This window comes from Vigna unguiculata, unplaced genomic scaffold (assembly GCF_004118075.2).
Source record: "Vigna unguiculata cultivar IT97K-499-35 unplaced genomic scaffold, ASM411807v1 contig_598, whole genome shotgun sequence".
Taxonomy (NCBI): domain Eukaryota; kingdom Viridiplantae; phylum Streptophyta; class Magnoliopsida; order Fabales; family Fabaceae; genus Vigna; species Vigna unguiculata.
The window spans coordinates 18,225-25,000 of record NW_021011317.1 but is presented as its reverse complement, the minus strand read 5'-3'; positions in this window follow the sequence as shown (position 1 = coordinate 25,000).

Genomic DNA, 6,776 nt, shown 5'->3' with positions numbered 1-6,776 from the left:
GTAAAATCGGGGAAAATAGAAAAGCACATGTAGACTCCGAATTTCGACCTCATTTTTTGCAATCCACAACTAAACAATATCACGAACCTCCTCACAAAATTTCATTTAGTTTGGCCAAGGTCTTAAATTTCACAAATTTTGGCACCAAGCTATCTAGTCACGGTGCACCGACCAACTTGGCCAAGTGCAAACTCCATCCAATTCAAAACTTTCGTGCACCAAGACTTTTACAGTACTCATTTGGGGACATTTGGAGGCCAATCCAACCTTCACATCTCCATGGGAAATATAAAACTTTTATTACATCCGAAGTTAACTCAAATCCATAAAATTTAAAACTCAATTACAATGTCTATGGGTAGTAATATGAAATATTACAAATTCTTTAAAAAATCATAAAATATAAAACTCTGAGAATGTCCTCTCGCAACTAGCCCCGCTCCGACTCTATGCCTCACCAGATCCACCTGCAACATCGACTGCTCCTGTGTACCGCGTACACGATCACCGCGAAACACAAGCAGAGAGGGTGAGCTAACAGAATAAAACATATGCATCAATTTATTTAACAAAACACACACAATCCAAGGAACTCTATCCTTTGATCTCATCTCACATGGACGCCAACATGTAATTCATGTTTTACATCTTTGATTGATAGTCTCAATATATCGTTGCTGCCAACCTACAAGCCACCACTCGTAGGACATATGCAAGAACACTCGCTACTCCGAGCCACAACTCAAAAAATGCTCGTATTACCCTCCATCTTGAGCCACAACTCCATGAATACTCCAACATTTGACCCTTGAGATATCGCCCAAAGCCTCGTAGACCACACACATCCAAAGCAAGCAAAACACGATGTCTGCTTCATCAAAAATCGCCTGGCACTCCACACGAGTCGCCAGACACAAAAGGTTTCCAGACCGTCTAGCGGGGGACACGTGTTGTCACGCGCCAAGTGCCTCTGATGCTACTGTTTCCATAAGCATCGCCTAGCGGGACAACCCTTATCATCAGGCGCAACACGCTTCAATTCTCTACTGGTTTTGTAGCCATCGCTTGGCGGTCAAACAGCACCGCCAGGCGCTACACCAGTACTTGCATAATACTGGTTTTTAAGCACCCAAAACAAAGTAAAATCAATCCATTCACATTTCATATATATTCATATCCAATCTCATTTGATTCCTTCGCAATACCATGACTTTTCACAATTAATCCCTTCCTTTTCGCCCAAATGTTGTTAAAATGCCTTTTCCACCGAACCAAAGCAACCCAGAACATGTAAAACCCGAAAATTGAACCAAAACGAAAAGCATCGCTTGGCGGGTGTTCTTCACCGCTAGGCAGTTCATGATCAACCCAAAAAACTGGGCGGCAGAGCTTGCGTCGCTTGCCGGCACTAAGCTCATTGCCAGGCGATTCCTATTAGGAACTCAGAAAAATAGGCAAAATGCATGTGTCGCCTGGCGGCAGTTCATCACCCACCAGGCGGTTTCTGGAAAAATTCCCAGAAATGCGAAATTCAACAAAAATAGACATTAATCATGCAATAACATACGATACAACGTACATTTAATTATTAACCAATTAAAACGACGTTAATCAGCTCCCCTAACCTGGAATTTCCTTTGCTTAGAGTTTGAATTATGAGTCTTCCCTTAAGCACCAATGACCTCGCTTTGATTCCTTCCAAAAAAAACTCTTCTTTTCACAACAGAATCACAATTTTCTCTCTGGAATTTCGCTCCTCACAAGGTCCTCTCTAATGGCAGCCTAAAAAAACCTCTTTCTCTCCCTTAATTCACTTTTTAATTAGCTATTAAGGGTTATTAATGGCCAAAACGAAAATTATCTCATTGATGGTGGTAATTGCCATTTAAGGACAATTATGACATGATTTTTCAGCCCTTACTTGGCTGCCAATTCAGCTAGGATTTCCTCTGCCCTTTCACATTCAAGCCAAAACTAATTTTTGCAAAAAGAAAGTTTACTTTGGTTCTACCAAGGTTTGAACTCATAACCAAACCAGTGTCATCCTAATGCACAACCACTCAACCAATTCATGTTTCGTGATAATTCTTATAATTATAACTCAACATGGTCATGCACATAATTAAAATAATAACAATTAAATAACACATAAATAGCATACATAGGACTTGAACCTAAGTCCTCTCACATATTTAAAGTACTCTCAACCACTTGAGCTAGTACTTTTCCACATCATAACAATCTCCATTAAATGTCATAAAGGCTCCCCTACCCGTATTTATTAAATAATTATTTATTTAATTATTTAAATTTCACGGGTCTTACAAACTACGTTATCCCTGATTTTCCAAATGGAAATACGTAGGAGCGAGGTACAATCCTCGTCGGGCCAAAAAAATAAAAAAATAATTTTGTTTGAATCTTTAATATTTTCTTATGTGTTTTTTTATTTTGTTTGATTTTTTTGGGGAATAACAAATATTCTAAACATCAAAATTCTACTTTTCACACTTAATTAAAGAGGGAACCGTCTTAAGACGGGCGTTGTGGGGTGCTAATACCTTCCCCACACGTAACCGACTCCCGAACCCAAATTTGGTTTCGAAGACCATTCTTTTAAGGTTTTTCTATAGTTTTCCATAATAAACTATGGTTGCGACTCCTCTGTACTATTTAAAATGATTTTCACCGTCCCGCCGTGATCTCGGTTGCGACAGATGGCGACTCCACTAGGGACGTTTTGGAGAGTCGATCCTATTGGTTAAATGTGCGAAAGGTATGTTGTTTTTATATATTCGTTTTCCCCTTATTTTCATTTTATTTCATGTATATTTATCTATCTTTGTTTGTCTTGATGCCATGTTTACTCTTTAATGTCCTCATATAATTATATTGTTAAAATTATTGAACCCTATGGTAGAAGACAATTTTTATATTTGTCTAGGAATTTTCTGGTTATTTTGCATGTGTGGGTTTGGGTAGTCTTAGGTTGCTCCATTCACACACTACACATGGTAGGCTAATGCATTCATTTTATTATTGGGGTCCTATACCCGAACCTGAGTTAGCCGTAAGGAGTGGAGGTCCAACAATTGTTATGCTAGATCTCAGATCTACTTGACTATTGGGAAGACTTCATCTAGAGTTTGCTTCCTCTTGACATGTCACATTTGTTAGGTCGCCTATCGTTGTGGATTATGTCTTGAGGTTGACTTCAGCTCTAGACGCCTGTGAGATAATTTAGAGTTATCCTTGGAAGAAAATAGATTTTCTCTACACCTTCTAGGACACAAAGGGAGCATGCATTATTTCTTTATTTTTTTAATCTTTTCATTTTTATAGAATTAAGTAGTTAATTTTCAACCATGTCATATTTGCATCAACGTATAAATAAGGGTCTCTTGAGGTGCATACATGCATTACATCCACATCTTGTTTTCATTCATGCATGGTACCACGCACATAGTTTTAAGGTAAATAACATTTTTACATTCACTTGACACGTAGCATGGATTCACTTTGGATTCATGTCACAATGTATAATGCATAATATTCATCCCATTGTTTTTTCATGCCACCTTGCATAGTACATACCATACATACACTCATCCATAACATTATCATTTCATCCCTTTGCTCAACTATCGTCTTCATAAGTTTTTCTAAGGTGGCCTCCATAGCTTTGTCTTTCATTAGTTGACTTAAATCTTCTAACATTTGTTCAGCTCTAATGGCCAGCTTTAGAAGCATATCTTCTATTTCTTGACGAAGTGCTCTAAATTTTGGGATTTCAGCAAATCTTGGATGGCATTGGAGGGTGGTATTAACAATACAAAGTAATTCTACAAAGTTGTTGTTACTTGCATCCTCCATCATGTCATACAATACTTTATCATTTCCATACCATTTTTGCTCAATATCTTTGCATCGTTGATCAGGTCGCAACCTTTCATCCGTGGTGTCTAATTTCTCTCTCAGTCCATCCATTAATAACACAATTTCCTTATTGTAAACAAAGAACATTACCTTCACGTCCCCACCCCATCAGATAATATAACAGTCTACTAATACAGGGATAAAAAATGAGTCCACCACCAACCTAAAAAGAAGAGCCTAATATCTGCTAAAAGCACAAAGATTGTAAACACATGGTTGGGCACAAACACCAATCAGAGTATGAAAATAATGCTTTAGGATTTTTGTACACATTCAAATGCACCATATAATGGCCACCCATATACAGTGCCACAATTTGTTGCAATTTTTATTCATACCTTGGAGTTCAAACTGAATGAAATGTGAAGCTGCTATATTATGATGTACATATAACAGTCCCACCCATAAGTCACACATGCTTCCATACAAAATACATGCACAATGACCTCACGACTTTTTTACAATTGTTTAAAAAAACAATTGAATCTAAGCTATTCTAAATCCATTCAAATTTGCATCTTTTATGTTTTTAATATCTATATCATTTACATATTCAGTTTCATTGACTTTTTTTTTTCAACAGTGCCTTCTAAATTAAATATTTTAATTTTAGGTTTTTTATCTATGAATGAATATTAGTGTATTTATTTATTTATTTTTTCTTTTAATGATATTTGATGATACGTAGAATGGTAAAGAAAAATGATTAATTATGAAATTATATATATATATATATATATATATATATTATTTATAAAACATTCTAACAATAAAATAAAATTTGTATTAAAATATAAAAGAAATAAGAAATAAGCAAATAATATTAATTTAGATATTCAAACTCAAAATGTATAAATAATCCATGCACATTGACCTAATAAACACTAATGCAAAATAAGTTTTTTATACCTACATTATTATACTTGTTCAAATCCACCAGGTATAAAATAAGAGGCGGACAACAATTTTATAAATAACGTGAGATCTATTATGCCAATTATATTTTCAACCGGTATAAAAATTAATACAGTGACATTTTTGTAATATTGAAAAAGAATTTTTATGCCGATTATAGCTAAAATTGGTATAAATTATATATATATATATATATATATATATATATATATATATATATATATATATATATATATATATATATTTTAATTTTAAAAAAGATATTATACTTGTTAACCTTGAAACCGAGACAATATCTTTCCCATCTCCCATTTCTTTCATTCATTCCCTATCCTTAACACGGTTCTTCCACTACAAAAATAATAATTTTTATTAGCGGGTATTTTGTTGCGGTTATATTAAACCACTAAAAAAAATGTTAATTTTGTTATTTTATTCTAACTGCAACAGATTTTTATTATTTTAATATTTTTAACTTTTTATTAAGATGTCCTTTGAATTTTTTTTTCGTTTTGAGCACCATCTCTTTTGCGTGATTTCTAGTTCTTGTATGCTAATAAGCAATGGCCAATCATTTCTTTGTTCAATTTGTTGTACAAAATTTCCAAAAAGCTTGTGAAATTTCTTAAAGTGTTCAGAGAGAGGTGTGCAATTCTGGTAAATTTTTCAAAATTCAAAGTTTGTGAGATTTCACATCTCCCTCAAAAGTGCAACATGACCTATTTGATGATGTCTTCGTAAAATAGTGGTAATTTTCTATTCTATTGAACTCTTTGATTTAGTTTCATGGTTTGTAATTTTTAATTCTATTGATTTCTCTCATTTTGCAACTAATGATCTAATCACGATTAAGCATGGGTTACGGTGAGAAATTTTGCCACTAAAACCCTAATGACGACTCAGTATGGGTTTATGGTTAGAAATGCAATGAGTGTCGCTCATACTCTACACCTAGAGCTGAAATTTTGTCTGTGTTGTGATTGCATCCGGAGCTAGCATTGAGGAAACCTTGACTGTTACTGAAATATCGGCTAAAGGTTGTCTAAATCGAGGAACTACATTTCGCTCGGGGTATGCATACCTCAATTCTCACACTACTTTATATACTTGATCTTTGTTATTGAAGATTAAATATAGGGGATTTTTGTGGGCTAGAAGTGTAGAGATGTATTTGAATGGTTGTGTGCAGTGTATTTATTTTTCAACCTTATCACATTATTTTGATTTATGACATTCAGAACTAATTTTAGACTTTAATTTTGAGTGATTCAATAATCAATGAACTCTCTCGGGCCAACACAACCAACCAGAAACTGTTCATCAGGTCTGACATGTGGAACTGGCATGTGTTTGATGCAGAGGAAAACTAGGACTTCATGGAAGGCTAGGAGGTTGGTTACATATATTTACTACGAACAAATTCTTTAAATAATTTTACATATATTTCTAATAATGGATTATAAGGTTATGGAAAATAGCAACACTAGGTCGTACTAAATAAAAATCTAAAAATCTACATCGCTAACATTTGGTTAAGACAAAAGATATAAAATTCTTAAATTGTAACTACTAGAAATATTCAAAATATATACATGACTTTTTAATCAACATCTAACTAGTTAAGTAAAATAAAATACAACTATAAATAGTAACTAAATTAAAAAGTCATTACATTTCCTATTCCATTATAATAAAATAAAAAAAAAATATATATCGTGATCACAAAAGTCTCTTATATACAAAATATAAAAAAAGGAGAATTTTGTTGTAACATGCAATAAATTAAAAAAAGAGAAGGATTGTCAGATTAAATTCTCGCATAAGTACGTCTTGAGTTCAACATTATAAATTTGGGTTCTATTTTTATTTTAGATGAATGTGATATCCTTAGCACGATTATTGAGAAAAAAAATCGAAAATAAATT